At 41.6% G+C, this 17,471-nt stretch overlaps 1 long non-coding RNA gene across 1 annotated transcript in view; it reads left to right on the top strand.

Annotated features, from left to right (window-relative positions):
• The first annotated feature begins 17 nt into the window (after positions 1-17).
• LOC116549218 overlaps positions 18-17,471 on the top strand; it is a 45,468-nt gene continuing 28,014 nt past the window's right edge. Inside the window, exon 1 of the long non-coding RNA XR_004267754.1 lies at positions 18-149. This is a non-coding gene — a long non-coding RNA (uncharacterized LOC116549218). The remainder of the gene's footprint in view (positions 150-17,471) is intronic.

Genomic DNA, 17,471 nt, shown 5'->3' on the forward strand with positions numbered 1-17,471 from the left:
CAGCTGTAACTCCGGCGCGCAAAGAAAGGAAGACTCATGGCTGGGAGTGTCGTTTTAGGCTCTGTGACCCAGAAGCAAGACGCAATAAACGGGTGCAGTGGAGGTAGAAACGGGAAATGCAGTACCCTTCCCGGAAGCGACTCCCCTCGGTGAGTGTCAGATCCCATGAACTACAATTCCCACAATGCTGTTCGAGCAAACCAGAAGGCAGAACCAGAGTGTAGCCTTTCAACTGTTCCTTCATGGTTTTCCATTGGTTGCCCGTACTTCTCGCGGCTAAACTAACTTACGCTCCAAGGCAGTGGGAAGAGTGTGATTCGGTTCAGCGACCCTGATGCTGAGCCCCTAAATGAGAGTCTGTTATTACTATTAATAGCTGCTCTGGTCGGGCCCTAGACATAACGTTATATCTAAGCCTCTCTACAATTTTATGGGTAGGTGTTATAATCCCCGTTTTAGAAATGGGGAATTTGAGGCTGAGAAAGTCTCTTTGATGCAGGTGTCTCTCTGTCGCCAAAGACAGTTCTACTTCCACTATACTTACAGCCTCTGGAGAAGGAATTGCAGGCTGAGAGAAAGAGCTATATCTTAAAGGAGGGAAGAAATCCACGTTTCATTGCCTGGTCTCGGTAGCCTTCCCGGTGTGGGAGTGGGAGGTGGGAAGGTTTTAGATTTACAGGGCCTTGGATTGAAGAGACTGAAGGAACATCACATACTCCCCCCGCATTAGCTAATGGGAAACTATATCTTGAGATTGTATCCATGCTAGAAAAGGCAAAGACAACTCCAGTCTCCTGGCTTCTAGGGTAGGGTGTTCTTCCATCAACCGCGAATTTTTTTTTTTTAATTCTGAAATGTTTTAAAAAGAAAAGCACAGAGTGAACACTTACGCACCCACTATCCAGAACGAACAGATTTATGAATGAAAGAAATAGAGCATTACAGATAAGGCAGGTGTCCCATATTCTCAGTTCCACTCTACTACCACCCTGAAAGGCAACCAGGATCATGAATTTGATATGTATCTTGCCAATCTAGGTTTCTATACTTAAACTGTTACTATGTATTATAAACAACATGTAGAATGGTTTTGGGCATTCGAAGTTTTACATGAATGCTATTATATTTTGTGTATTGATCTGCAATTTGAATTTTTTTTACCCAACTCTGTGTTTTTGAGATCTAGCCACATTGATTAATATAGCTAGACTTAATCAAATAAGTTGGCCACAAATTATTTGGGAATCCTCATAGTCATGGATGTTTAGGTTGTTTCCCATTTTTCCCAATTAAACATACTACTGTACAGTCTTCTCAGTATCTTTTCCCAGTTTCTCCTTTTAATTAATCTCGAATTGTCTTATTTGTATGAACAGAGCTTGCAACTGGTGATTCACATGCTACTTTTTTTCCAATTGGTTGCTAACAGTTAAAATTGAAAGAATAAAAAAATGGATCTGTGGCAGCTCATGAATTATTGAGAAGATCTGACCACATTAGATCTGCATTGTAGCCTGGCAACCATGGTTCAAGCTGAAAAGCATCTGCCTCCTTTAGATCAGTTCAAGTGCTATAGTTTTTCTTTGCCTTTAGTACCCATCTGAGCCCTGTAGCATTTGTGTTTACAACCTGCAACATGATGTAGGGACACAGGAAAGTACCCTTCTAAATGTACATATTTCAGATATTCAGAAATAAGTATTCAGGTTTTGAATACCTATTTTTAAAATACCTATATTAGCTAGACCCTGTGATAGAAGGTTAGGATGCATCTATCAACAAAAGGTACAAGAACTTTATAGTCAGAGATCTTATATTCCTGATATAAGAGACTGACAATAAAGTAGTATACAAATAAAATAGTTTCATTTAGTGAGATAAGAGTCCTGAAGTAACAGCTTAAGGTCAAAAGGAGTTTGTACTGAGGAAGTATCAGGGAAGGCCTTCCCAAAAGTGCAGCTTTGACGTAGAGATAAGAATGAAGTGTATGAGCCAGCAATGGAATGATCGGAAGGAAAAGTGTCCTTGAGTGCCAGGCACAGTGGCTTATGCCTGTAATCCAGCACTTTGGGAGGCTGAGGCAGACAAATAGCCTAAACCCAGGAGTTGAGACCAGACTGGGCAACATGGCAAAGCCTTGTCTTTACAAAAAGTAGAAAAATTAGCTGGGCATAGTGATGCAGACCTGTATGTAGTCTTAGCTACTTGGGAGGCTGAGGTGGGAGGACTGCCTGAACCCAGGAGGTCAAGGCTGCAGTGAGCTATGATCATGTCACTGTGCTCCAGCCTGAGTTACAAAATGAGACCCTGTCTCAAGAAGAAAAGAAAAGAAAAAAGAGAAAAGCATCCTTGAATAAAACATATGGTACAAATGCAAGCTGTTAGGCAAAATGAACTTTAGCATGCTTGAAGAAGCAGAAGGTTAGTGTGGTGGGATTGTACTGACCTAGGCACAGGGTGATGTGAGACAGAGTTGTTTTAGAGGTAAATTTCAAGTGTGATTTCTTCAATCTAAAATCTAGAGTTCCTCTTTGAAAGAAATGATCTTTCAGATTTTCTAGATTTCCTTTAATTCCTTTAAACTGCAAACATTTGTCCTTTAGATTAACTGTTAAATGCAAACCTTGTATAAATTACTCCAATCAGATACTTTCTTCCTAAGGACGATATTTAGAATGGGAGCTTTGATTAAAAAGCCCCTTCCCCTGCCTCCCAGTACTAATCTATCCTATAGTATAGGTAGGTAAGGAGGAGTACTATTGGAGAATTTCCTAGTAATGACAGTGGAGAGCCATTGAGAGAAAAATCTGCTGGGGGCCCAGAAATCTTTATTTTAAAACAATATATTTTTTTTCTTATGGAAAATTTCAAACATATATACTGAGGAAGACAGAAGAATATAATGAACCTGTCATCCAGCCATTAACCCCTGGCCAATGATGTCAGTTATCCTTGATATCAGGGATGCCGACTCTGACCCTTTGTGAAATGGAGTTTTTGTTCTGTTATTTCTTAGGGTGATGTGAAGATAAGAAAAGACACAGGGATTTCAGAAGAAAATTATAACAATGTATACTTACCAATTTCTGATATAATCTCAGGTGATTCACATGGACACACGTAAACACACCCACAAGTGCAGCTAGAAGTAAATCATGCAGACACTGTCATTGTCCTTGTACATTGTATATACAATGCATTTGTATACTTTGGTCAAAAGCTGTGATTTCTAGTCTTGCAAAGCTGTATGTAGTTAGATAATGTGATGACCTGTAATATTTATCTGATAAATATGTATTCACATGAAACCTGTAAAAAAAAATGCCCCCTCCTGATATTTTTTCCTCTCTAGTATTATTTTGAAGTAATCTCAGATATAATTTAATCCCTGCTATTTTAATATAGATTGCTAAAAGATTAAAACTTTGAAAGATTTCACCACAATGCCTTTATGGTTCCTAAGCAGTAACAGTGGATTAATGTTATTAAATATGCAGTAAATATTCAAATGTTGATTTGAATAATTTCTGACCTTTTTTTTTTTTTTTTGAGACAAAGTCTTGCTCTGTCACTATAGCTAGAGCGTGCAGTGGTGTGATGTCTGTTCATTGCAACCTCTGTCTCCTGGGTTCGAGTGATACTCCTGCCTCAGCCTCCTGAGCAGCTGGGATTACAGGCATGCACCACCATGCCCAGCTAATTTTTGTATTTTTAGTAGAGACGGGGTTTCACCATGTTGGTTAGGCTGGTCTCGAACTCCTGACCTCGTGATCTGCCCACCTTGGCCTCCCAAAGTGCTGGGATTACAGACGTGACCCACCGTGCCCAGCCATCATAAGTTTTTTCACATTTTACTTGAGTCAGGAACCTCTCTTTCTGTAAGGTCCTCAGGTGACGAATGGGTTTGGAAGCCTTTGTTGTGCAGCCTCATTTGTTGAGCTACAAACATGCATTGTCCTTTCCCTTGAGAAAGTTAGGGTGCTCTGAAAGCAGGGGTCCCCAGCCCCCAGCTGTAGACAGGGACTGGTCCGTGGCCTGTTAGGAACTGGGCCACACAGCAGGAGGTGAGTGGCCAGTGAATGAGCATTACTACTGGAGCTAGTAACCTGCTGTCAAATCAGCCGTGCCACGATAGATTCTCGTAGGAACCCGCCCCCTAATGTGAACTGCGCATGCGAGAGATCTATGCGGGCGGTGCTCTTTATGAGAATCGAACTAAAGCCTGCTGATCTCAGGTGGAACGGTTTCAGTTTCATCCCCAAACTACCCCCGCCCCATCCATGGAAAAATTGTCTTCCACGAAACCGGTCCCTGGTGCCAAAAAAGTTGGGGACTGCTGCCATAAAGGGGAAGGCAGGTTTCTCAAAGCAAACGGATATTCTGCCTCAGTTCCTGAAGCACAATCATTCTCTTATTGTCCTTTGTGGTTCTTCTAGGGAAGAGAGATTTTTTGTTGCTTGTTTATGTTTGTTTTTTCTTTTTTGTATTTTTCTTTATATATATTTTATTGCACTTTAGGTTTTGGGGTACATGTGAAGAACATGTAAGATTGTTGCATAGGTACATACATGGCAATGTGATTTGCTGCCTTCCTCCCCATCACCTATATCTGGCACTTCTCCCCATGTTGTCCCTCCCCAACTCCCCACCCCCTGCTGCCCCTCCCCTAGTTGCCTCGCACAGACCCCAGTGTGTGATGCTCCCCTCCCTGTGTCCATGTGTTCTCATTGTTCAGCACCCTCGTATGAGTGAGAACATGCGGTGTTTAATTTTCTGTTCTTGTGTGAGTTTTTGTTTGTTTTTACCTGGAAGCCCATCCATCATCTTCTAAGTGTGCCGCCACCTCCATTTCCCCCGATGCCAGAATGCCCTGGACAAGATAGTCACTGCTCAATGCTTCTTTGCATGTCTGCTCAGGAAACAGCTAAGAAAAAAAGAAGTCCTAAAGCAGAAATGAGCTTGGAATGTTCGCGGAACTGAAAGAATGCCAGTGTAGTGATCTGGCACTGTCGCTACGGTGATAGGGGGACAAGGAGAGGTAGTATGAGATGAAGCCCCAAGGTTGGCAGGGGGGTCAGATCAGGAAGGGGTGTTTTTGTTTGTTTAAGATGAAGTCTCACTCTGTCACCCAGGCTGGAGTGCAGTGGCACGATCTTGGCTCACTGCAACCACTGCCTAATGGGCTCAAGCAATTCTTCTGCCTCAGCCTCCTGAGTAGCTGGGACTACAGGCTTGCACCACCGTGCCTGGCTAATTTTTGTATTTTTAGTAGAGATGGGGTTTCACCATATTGGTCAGGCTAGTCTTGAACTCCTGACCTCATGATTCACCCACCTCAGCCTCCCAAAGTACTGGGATTACAGGCATGAGCTACCGCTCTCAGCCAGGAAGAGTTTTTTAAACCAATGTAAGAAATCTGTATTTTTTTCCTAAGCACAATAGGCATTGGAGAGGTTTAAGGCATGACATGGTGTAAGTTACGTTTTTAAAAGATTGTTCTATTGAAGAATGGAAACAGGAAGGTCAGTTAAGGGAAACAGGCCACAGTGTAGTGTTATACATACTGGCTTTACAGCTGAGATTAGAAAAGATCAGTTATTTCAAAGGCCATGCTGTACTATGACTACCATTATAAAGCTTGGTAAGATTCCTTCTTTGAGGCACCCTCTAAAAAGGGTGCCAAGAGATTGGCTCTGAACTATCCGGCACTGAAGGTCTTCGGAGAGCTGTGCTACTGTGGATGATGAGTGAGTCTTTTGGGAATTGTTGGGAACTGCTAATACTGAAAGGAAGAATGACTTGGTGAAGAGCCATGAGCCACCATTTCTGGAGAAGTGTGGTATATTGTCATGGAAAGTGCCCCAGACCAGGAGCTGGGAGAAAACCAGGCTCTTGTCTACTCTAGGCTGTACATCATAAGCATTAGTGAGAGGCCTAAAAATATAGAGGCTCCTACCATTTTAAGTATTTTGTTGTTTTGTTGTTAATGGTTTTAGAAAAACAAGGGGCAAAAACAGACCTTAAAAGTTACATGAGCTGGGCACGGTTCATGCCTGTAATCCCAGCACTTTGGGAGGCTGAGGCGGCTAGATCACGAGGTCAAGAGATCGAGACTATCCTGACCACCATGGTAAAACCCCATCTCTACTAAAAATACAAAAATTAGCTGGGTGTGGTGGCACGCGCCTGCAGTCCCAGCTACTCGAGAGGCTGAGGCAGGAGAATCACTTGAACCCGGGAGGTGGAGGTTGCGGTGAGCCGACATTGCACTACTGTACTCCAGCCTGGCGACAGGGAGAGACTCTGTCTCAAAAAAAAAAAAAAAAAAAAAAAGATTTATACAGACATTTACAACATTCCTACGTGCATTTTTTTTTAAATAAACTTGCCTTCATCATTAGGCTATAACTTCCTTGAGGGCAAATATGTTTTATTCAATTTTTGTATCCAAAGCACATTGCAAAGAACCCGATATAAAGTAGGTGCTCAATAAATGTGTGAGGTAGGAATGAATGAAGCTTCCTGATTTTATTTCTGAAAGTAAAGTGATTCAACCAATCCCCCTTAAGCCTAACTACCCAGTCCTAATGCTAATCAGATGGCATCACTACTGCCCAGGCACATGCTCCTTTCTTCTTAGTAGAGCAGTTCTGGCTACACCAGCCTTTCTGCCAAGTGGTTTGAAGAAGGAACCAATCCTAAAGCTAGGGGAATCGTTGACTGATGGTTCTTTAAAAAAAAAATGAATATTTCAAATAGCTTCAGGTTATGACTTTAGAAAATTTACTTTTAATCCAATTTCAAGTTCAGACTTCCTTTTTTTTTTTTTTTTTTTTTTTGAGACGGAGTTTCACTCATGTTACCCAGGCTGGAGTGCAATGGCGCGATCTCGGCTCACCGCAACCTCCGCCTCCTGGGTTCAGGCAATTCTCCTGCCTCAGCCTCCTGAGTAGTTGGGATTACAGGCACGCACCACCCTGCCCAGCTAATTTTTTGTATTTTTAGTAGAGACGGGGTTTCACCATGTTAACCAGGATGGTCTCGATCTTTTGACCTCGTGATCCACCCGCCTCTGCCTCCCAAAGTGCTGGGATTACAGGCTTGAGCCACCGCGCCCGGCTTCAGACTTCCTTTTTAAGGCCGAGAGTAAACAGGATTGGGGATGGTTATCAGCGAGATATGAGGATGATTCATCCTCCCAATATCCTGTCTCCAGGTTCTTGGTTCTTGTCACAGAAACACTCCAGCTTTAGAAGGTTTGTGTTACAGGCTTAACCAGAAAGCAGAGTATATCATCGGTCAGCAAAGTGGCAATAGTGCATTACAGCCCTTCAGTTTTCTCTCCTTTTCCTGAATTTTAGTCCAAATTCAGCAGTATTATCATGGAGAACCACAAGACTGCTACAAAATATGTGTACAGATAGCTTACACTATAGCAGAGGAAGAGGAAGGAAGGGAGGGGAGAAGAAGAAAGGAAAGAAGAAAGAGAGGAAAGGAGGAAAGGAAGCAAAGGGAAGGAAGAAGGGAAGCAAAAGAAAGGCTTCCATAACACTTCGTTTATGTCTCTATTTTAAAGTATTTATTTAAAACCCAAACTGCTACCACTCAAATTGTGAGAAATTGGCATAATTCCTGTCAGGGGGGAAATATTAAATATAGGGTCAAGAGAAAGGATGAGACTCTAGGTAGAAGACCCATAGTGTTGTCTGAGAGTTGGGTGTGCACAGGTGGAAAGGAGGCTGCGTTTAAGGCTATGAGATTGAGAAAGTTGAATTATTCTGCATAATAAAGTGGGAAGAATTGTTCACTAGAGTGGAGTTTGGGGGTGGGGATTGTTGCTAAGAGATAGCCAAAAAAAAAGTTGGGGGGCAGAGGGAGAAAGGCCTGTCAGAATGGTGGGAAGGAGGAGGACTTTAAAGAGAGCATGAAAGTCTGTTATTCAGTTTTCAATTGTTAATGTTAACGCACACACCAACATGCACGCATGTGAGTACACACACACGCACACGCACGCACACACACACACACATGCACACACGTCTCCTGTGCTCCCAGACATCAAGATAGATCCTCTACAAGCTCACAGCTTGTCATGAATGAATCATTATGATAATCAAAGAAAAGGGGTTGTGTTCCACATCTTTGGGAGATTTCGTGGAGAACGAAGATGAAATGTGTGTAACGATAAGGAAGTCCAAAAACTGAACTGTGTCAGATGAAGCAGGAGCTTAGACTAAGTCCAAGTTAAATGGGGAAATTACAAATCACTCAAAGGAAGGAAGTAGGTCATATACATCTTTATATTCTCTAAGCGTGGCATAGTGTCTGGCATGTAACAGAAACTTAGCAAATGTTCATTAAATGAATGAATAAATGAGGAAAAATTAGATTCATATGATAGCAAGTGGCAGAATGACATTATTAAATCAAGTGTCAACATAACTCACATTTCTTATTCCGGAATTGGAAATCAGGTTGATCTTAGTCATGCCTGCCTCTGATCTCCAGGTGGCAGTATTTTATCATATTAAATTGTTTTGAGAGAACAGATTCCATTTACTTTTTGAGAAAGGAGAACATAAATGTATTTAAAATAAAAATTCAGTTCTTAGCTCATTTCTATAATTGTGCAGAACGAAATAAGAGATAAAATATGATTACATGAGATTATAGATTTATTCCTCAATTTCAATATAAATGAGAATTATTGGTGGTTCCTGAATTCAACCGGTTTCCTAAATCTTGAAGGTAAATACAAGTTGGTGGGCTTTGTTTATAAAACGTATGTATTCAAAGTATGAAAATCTGTGTGTGTATGTTAGAAAGTGAGACAGAGAGTGGCGGGGGGGGGAGAGAGAGACAGACAGAAAGAGAGACAGCAGTAATATGTTTAGAAGTAATTCACTTCCAGGCCAAGCACGGTGGCTCATGCCTATAATCCTAGCATTTTGTGAGATGCAACATAGCATCTCACTATGTTGCCCAAGTTGGTCTTGAACTCCTGCAGTGGGCAACATAGTGAGACTATTTTTTTTCCTTAAAGAAGTAATTCGCTTGCAAAAAACAGGGTAACCAGATTAGGTAGAATAGCCAGTCAAATCAATATTTCAGATAACAAGGAATACTTTATTCCTATGAGTGTGTCTTGTGCCGTATGTAGTACATACACTAAAAAGTAGTACTTGTTTTTCTGAAATTCAGATTTAACTGGGATAGCTGTAATTTTCTTTGCTAAATCTGGCAACTTTACCAACAAATATTCTGTTGTTACTGTTAATTCCAAAATAACAGAACTCCAAGGAAGACCCCACTTCTACCAAAAATTAAAAATTTAGCCTGGCATAGTTGTGTGCACCTGTAGTTACAGCTATTTGGGAGGCTGAGGCAGGAGGTTGAGCCCAGGGGTTCAAAGTGGTACTGAACCATGATGGTGCCAGGCACTCCAGCCTGGGTGACAGAGTGAGACTTTATCAATCAATCAATCAGTCAGTCAATACAGAACAGAACTTCAAGTCTGTAAGGCAAAAAAATGGTGTTTCCTTATTTGGAAAAATAAAAAGGAAGTAGCAGACAGGGGCGGCTTTCTTGTAAGTCTAACTTGATTGCTGTTTGTACTCCATCCATTCAGAGTCAAGCCCCTCAGCAGAGTAACTTGTCTTCGGGAAACCAAGCTCTCTAGTAAGTACAGATTGTAAAGCCTAATTATTTGGTATAAATGCAGTGTTTTATAGCACCTGTGAGTCTGGTTGCAAAGGCCAGACCCTGTGAACAACTGAAAAGATCCCAGGCCCCTTCACCCTCTGATTTATCTTTTCCACAAGTACCTGATCCATAGCAGCTATGACAACAGAAATAGATGAATTGCTTAGGAAGTAAATTCTCTTTCAAAAAAGTAAAGGATTTTCTGGTAAATCAGATGAGATACAGATTTATACACATTTGGATATTTAATATAAGCATTCAATATTCTGGGTAAACTGTGCTTCAGAATTTCGTTCATAAATAAATTCCTGAACTCAAATAAATTTTCCGTAAAAACAATATATGAGTGGCAGTCAGGTCTTTTGGTTACCTAGTAAAGGTATATAATTAATTGATTATGATTGAAACACTCACTGTATTTGCAGTTAAAAATACAGTTTTTTTAAAAAAGTTTGTATGAGTATTTTTTAAGAGTGAAAATTTAAAAGGCTTTTTTTTTTCTTTGAGACAGAGTCTCGCTCTGTCGCCCAGGCAAGAGTGCAGTGGTGTCATCTTGGCTCACTGCAACCTCCACCTCCCGGATTCAAGCAGTTCTCACGCCACAGCCTACCAAGTAGCTGGGACTACAGGTGCGTGCCACCACACCTGGCTAATTTTTGTATTTTTAGTAGAGACAGGGTTTTGCCATGCTGGCCAGGCTGGTCTCGAACTCCTGACCTCAAGTGATCCACCTGCCTCAGCCTCCCAAAGGGCTATTACAGGTGTCAGCCACTGCATCCACCCATTGAAAAGCTTTTTAAATATTGAATGTTCATGTTTGAAAAAAAATCAATAACCTGTGTTTGCTTTGCTCTTGCCTTGTTTCTGAGCATTCTAAGGGCTTATATGAATTAACCCTTGTAATTCTTATAACCTTAGGAGGCAGATTCCATTATGATCCCTCTTTATATATAGGGAAATTGGAGCCAGTGTTCAGTAGCTGCTCCAAATTGTACAGCTACTGAGTAGTGGAACTGGGATTTGGACCAATCACAGGCACATTAACCACTATACACCACAGTTTCATTAGCTTAGGATAAAGGACTGAGCCATCTGAGAAGTTTCTGAAGGGGACATCTGATCACCGTCTAGGATGGTACATGGTGTTGTTCTCTGAGCCTAGAATGGTTCAAGGTAAATGGCTGGTCTTTCCCTTAATTTAGGTAAATGATGAATGGTACTCTTGTGCTTGCCAACTGCAATGGAGTTGTTTTGGAGTTTATAACTGGAACAAAGGCTGTCAGAAAGAGAAAGATTTACTTGAGGCAATGGGAGAATGGTTAATAAAAGGTGGAAGAGGATTAACGAGTACATGCTTGTGAGGTGTGAGAAGGAGATTGCTGAGGTGGAAATAACTGAGCTGAGACCTGAAAAGAAAAAAGAGGGAAGAATTTAACTTTACATAATTATCTACGTGAAAAGGAAGGGGAAAGTGGGAGGGATATTGCCCTGCATTATGGTTTGTTCTAACTTGTTTAGATGTATGATAACTCAATGTGGTTCATGTACCACAGCCATGGCAATAGTGGATTTACCACAGGCCCCTACTCCAAATGATAGTCTTAATGTCCTTAAGAAAGAGTCCAGGCCGGGTGCCATGGCCCACGCCTGTAATCCCAGCACTTTGTGAGGCCGAGGCGGGCAGACCACGAGGTCAAGAGATCAAGACCATCCTGGCCAACATGGTAAAATTCCATCTCTACTAAAAATACAAAAAGCAGCCAGGAGTGGTGGCATGCGCCTATAGTCCCAGCTACTCAGGAGACTGAGGTGGAAGAATCGCGTGAACCCAGGAGCTGGAGGTTGCAGTGAGCCAACTCCAGCCTGGTGACATAGCAAGACTCAGTTTCAAAAAAAAAAAAAGAGTCCAATTTCGACATCAAAGTAGTTATCTTTGAACACCCCTTCCACCCTCTTTCCTCTCCCAGAGCATTAGATTAGCGGTCATGAACCTCTTTTCTAATGGATAAGGGAGGAGAATAAGGGATAAAGAGAGGGGAAAGAGTCCTGGACTCATTGTTGGGGGCACAGAGTTCTGACTCTGCTATTGAACCAGTCCTCTAACCTTTTGTGAGTTAAAGTCTTTGAGCCTCTCTTTCCTAAGCTGTGAAAACAGGGATAATTTTACCCACTTCATGGTTTTGTTGTAAGCATTAGATGAGGTGCTGTATGTGAGAGCATTGAAGACAAAGCATGACTAGGGGGTCAGGAGGGGCAAGGGTGACCCTTCCTGTGATCCATACTCATCTGTGGCCATGATAGGGGCCTCTCTAACTTCACCACCAGTAAGTGTTGACGAAGGGAGGGATCTGGATATTTATTTACCATCTACTATGTATGCTATAGAATGTTAGTGTCAGCCAGGAGCTTGGGTTCAGAGATGGGCTACCTGGGTCCAAATCCTAGTTTTAGCTGGATTTTGGGCAAATAATTTGAACTGTCAGAACCCTGTTTCTTTTTCTTTTCTTTTTCTTTTTTTTTTTGAGATGGAGTTTCACTCTTATTGCCCAGGCTGGAGCACAATGGTGTGTGATCTCAGCTCACTGCAACCTTCGCCTCCTGGGTTCAAGCAGTTCTCCTGCCCCAGCCTCCTGAGTAGCTGGGACTATAGGCATGTGCCACCATGCCCGGCTAATTTTGTTTTTTTAGTAGAGACAGGATTTCTCCATGTTGGTCAGGCCGGTCTCAAACTCCCTAGCTCAGATGATCTGCCTGCCTTGGCCTCCCAAGGTGCTGGGATTACAGGTGCCCGGCCTAACCCTGTTTCTTTCCTGTAAAGTTGGAGTCATAATGAGGCCTTCCTCAAAGGTGAGCTGTGAGGTACGAGACAGTCTGTAGGAGTTCATAGTCTATTGGGAGAGACAGGTTTGTAAACAAGCGATCACAATGCACCATGTGGTAAAGTACAGTAATGGAGATAGGAGTAAAATGCTTTGGTAGCATGCGGAGGGGGAGGGGAGAAAGGGGAGACTAACCTGGCATAAAGGTTCAATGAGAGACGTGAGACCTGTGTGCGTGTGTGCGTTCATATGTATGTATAGACACATTCACGTGTTTGGCCAAACAAAACCGTTCCTGTCTTCAGGCCTAAGGCTGAAGCTAAACTGGCCGACCAGGTCCTTTACGTGTGGGCTCTGTGATCTCCACGCCCCCTTACTCTGCCCCCACTTGCTATTCTCTGTCTTTGGAGGCACTTCATGACTCTGTTTTCGTGCTTTCTTTTCCCTGACCTAGAATGCTCTTCCACATCTAAACACCTCTCCAGAGCTTAACAGAAGCAAAAATATCATCAACAGTATAAGAATAGTCAAATAAACGATACAAATAATTTCAGCATCTCCAAGTTAATAAATACTCATGATTTACATGCACAGTCTCATCTAAACCTTTTTGTTTTTTCTTTTATCTTTTTTTCCTTTTGAGACAGAGTCTTGCTTTGTTGTCCAGGCTGGAGTGCAGTGGCGCAATTTTAGCTTACTGCAACCTCTACATCCCAGGTTCAAGTGATTCTCCTGCCTCAGCCTCCTGAGTCGCTGGGATTATAGGCACCCACCACCATGTCTGCTTATCATCTAAGCCTTTTTACAACCTTAGAAGACAAGTACTGTATTTAACCCTATTTTAAATTGAGGATTATGCAAGGTAAAATATACCAACTAGCCTTTCATAAATCACACAACCAGCCAGTGGCACAGCTAGGATTTTTACCTAGCTCTGACTAATCCTAGAACTCATGTCTTAACTTCTGTTGTCTCTTAAAGTTAACTCCTCAGGCAAGGTGCCGTGACACACACCTGTAATCCTAGCACTTTCGGAGGCCGAGGCGGGGGTGTGTGGACCACATGAAGTCAGGAGTTTGAGACTAGCCTGGCCAACATAGCAAAACCCCATCTCTACTAAAAATACAAAAATTACCCAAGCATGGTGTTGCATGTCTGTAGTCCCTGCTACTCAGGAGGCTGAGGCAGGAGAATCGTTTGAGCCTGGGAGGTAGAGGTTGCAGTGAGCCAAGATTGCACCAGTGCACTTTAGTCTGGGTGACAGGGTGACACTCTCTCTCTAAAAAAAATAATAATAATAATTAACTAATTACCGAAGTAATTCTGCAACTTGAATATCAAAAACAAAAATTGTCCTCATATGTAATCTATTAGTTTTATTGCCTTTCTTATTACAATACCCACCATAATTTTTTTACTTTTATTTTTCTAAATTGCAAAAGTTTATTATAGAAAATTAGAAAATAAAAATAACCAAGATAACAAGAGTAAGGAAATTATTACCCATAATTTCACATTCTAAAAGGGAAGACCCCAATTTTAATCAATAGGGTACGTCCTGTATGATTTCATTTATGACATTCTAGAAAAAGCCAAAACTGTAGGGAAAGAAACAGTAGTTACCAGGATCTGGGCTACAGCAAGCATCAGGGCTAGCGGAAATGTCCTATATGCTGATTGTGGTGGTAGTTACATGAGTGTATATCTTATTAAAATTAATAGAACTGTATATGAAAAACAGTACATTTATTATATGTAAATTATATCTCAATAAACCTGATTAAAAAAATTAACACCTTGCCGTATATCTTTCCACACCTTTTCCTATGAATGTATAATAAATATGTATCTTCTTTTTTTTTTTTTTTTTTTTTGAGACAGAGTCTCACTCTGTCATCCAGACTGGAGTGCAGTGGTGTGATCTTGGCTCACTGCAACCTCCACCTCCAGGTCCAAGTGATTCTTGCACCTCAGCCTCTTGAGTAGCTAGGATTACAGGTGCCCACCACCATACCTGGCTGATTTTTGTATTTTTTATAGAGGCAGGGTTTTATGTTGGGCAGACTGTTCTCGAACTCCTGACCTCAAGTGATCCACCCACCTTAACCTCCCAAAGTGCCGGGATTACAGGCGTGAGCCCCAGCATCTGGCCAGTAAATATATACATCACATAAGTATGATACATTTCTTTTAATTAAGGAGCCAATACTGATACATTGTTAGCTGAAATCCATAGATTGTTGTGATTTCCTTAGTGTTTACCTAATGTTATTTTTCTGTTCTAGAATCCCATTCAGGATACCACATTACTTTTTGTTGTCATATCTCCTTAGAGACCTCTTGGTTGTGACAGTTTCTAGACTTTCCTGTGTTGATGACTGCTATAATTTGGCTTTGTATCCCTATCCAAATCTCATCTTGAATTGTGATCCCCACATATCGAGGAGGGAAGTTACTGGATTATGGGATTGGTTTCCCCCATGCTGTTCTCATGATAGTGAATTCTCAGGAGATCTAAAGGTTTTATAAATGGTGTTTTTCCTGCACTGTCACACTCCCTCCCTCCTGCTGCCTTGTGTACAAGGTGCCTGCTTCGTGCCCTTTGACCATGATTGTAAGTTTCCTGAGGCCTCCCCAGCCATGTGACGTTGTGAGTCGATTAAACCTCTTTCCCTTATAAATGACCCAGTTTCAAGTATTTCTTTATAGCAGTGTGAAAACAGACTAATTACAGAGAACTTGGCAATTTTGATGACTACTGGTCAGGGATATTGTAGGATGCCCCTTAACTGGAATTTACTTTTCTGATATTTTTCCCAAAGTTAGACTGGGGTGATAGGTTTTGGGGAGGAAGACCACAGAGGTAAAGTTCCATTTTCATCATAACTATTTTATGCTTTGTAACTTTTTTTCACTCAAAAGTGTGTCAAAAGCATATTTTCTACTTGATATGTATAAATCTGTAGCCTTCTTGATGGTGATAATCGTATTATGTTGTATGGATGTAGCATATGATCACCTATTACTGGACATGTAGTGATTCACTGTGATGTTTTCACTATTACAACAAATGCTACAATAGATATATTTGTGTGAACATCTTGTCAAAGTTGTCCAATAATTATTATTATTTTTGGACACAGGTTCTGACTTTGCCACCCCGGCTGGAGTGCAGTAGTGTGATCAAAGCCCACCGTGGCCTTGAACTGCTGGGCTCACATAATCCTCCCCCTCAGTCTCCCAAGTAGCTGGGCTTACAGGTGCATTCCACCATGCCTGGCTACTTTTTTGGGGGGACTGAGTTTCGCTCTTGTTGCCCAGGTTGGAGTGTAATGGTGTGATCTCGGCTCACCGCAGCCTCCACCTCCCAGGTTCAAGTGGTTCTCCTGCCTCAGACTCCCGAGTAGCTGGGATTACAGGCATGTGCCACCACACCCAGCTAATTTTGTATTTTTGGTAGAGACAGAGTTTCTCCATGTTGGTCTGGCTGGTCTTGAACTCCTGACCTCAGGTGATCTGTGTTAGCCTCCACACCCAGCCACCTGGCTACTTTTAAAAATATGTTTTGTAGAGATGGGGTCTTGCTGTATTGCCCATGATGGTCACAATTGTGTAATTGTCTTATTAGATAATCCTGAATGACGTAGAGTGATTGAAACAAACTGCATTCACTTTTTTTTAAAAGGGTTTTTGGTACACAGTACTAAATTGTCCTCCAGAAAAATTGTTACCTACTCAGTGCTCTGTTTCCTCAAAATCTAGCTAATACTGGATATTATTTTTCATTTCAAGCTTTGCTGATTGTAGTACAAAAATATATTGTGTTGTATTGTATTTAATTGTTTTCCTCTTGGTATCTTCTTCCAGATAGTGAGATCCTAAAGGAAAAAGACTGTATCCTATACATTTTCAGATGCCTGGAGTCTAAGTTACTGCCTGAAAGAAATAGGCACTCAGCCGAAGGGAGACAGGGAGCAAGAGAGAGAGGGAGGGCCTGAATCCAAGAGCGACTGTGTGATCTGACAAGATAATTCATGCTAGGGAGAGGATGGGTTTTCACCACCACGGGGTGCAATTATATCCTTCTAGGCCAGTGCCCCATATGTGTTATGTAATCTAAAGGGGTGGCGCTGCTAGTGTGAGCTTCAGACCAGGTACCAGAGAAATCTACACCAGACCAAAAGAAGGTAAACAGGATCTTACCATTTTCCTCAAATAGCAAGAACAATAACTAGGGATTTGTTTGAACAGCTCTGAAAGGGAGGATCACCTTATAGTCCCTTTAAGCTGTAATGCCATTCATGTGTTCTCTCTTACAGCTTTTTGAAACAATTAGGTACATTTGTGATTTTCAGATATTTTGCTATTTTCCTTCTTTCTGTCAATACCATCTTAGATATGTCTTGCTTATTTTCAGTCATGGCTGCTAAAAAGTTTATTGTTTTCTTCCTGTACACTTCCCCTATATTTTATTTATATATTTTCTTATAAAATGTTGACTTTCTCTCCTTCTATATGCTTTGCTCTTCCTAAATCTTGATGTCATTTATAAATTTGTTATACTAAGATAGTGATAAATGTTACTTTTTCAAATTATCACCAGAAGAGTGATGAATTATTTTCAGTGTATCACTGGATCTGTGACACATTGAAACAGTATAGAAAAGGAATATGTGTTTTTGGCCCGGTGTAGTGGCTCACACCTGTAATCCCAGCACTTTGAGAGGCAGAGATATGTTGATCACCTGAGATCAGGAGTTCAAGACCAGCCTGGCCAACATGGTGAAACCCTGTCTCTACTAAAAATACAAAAAATTAGCTTGGCATGGTGGCGGGCGCCTGTAATCCCAACTACTTGGGAGGCTGAGGCAGGAGAATCACTTGAATCTGGGGGGGGCGGGAGCAGAGTTTACAGTGAGCCAAGATCATGCCATTGCACTCCAAGCTGGG

This window comes from Sapajus apella, unplaced genomic scaffold, assembly GCF_009761245.1.
Source record: "Sapajus apella isolate SASKATOON/1434 unplaced genomic scaffold, GSC_monkey_1.0 scaffold6, whole genome shotgun sequence".
NCBI lineage: Eukaryota > Metazoa > Chordata > Mammalia > Primates > Cebidae > Sapajus > Sapajus apella.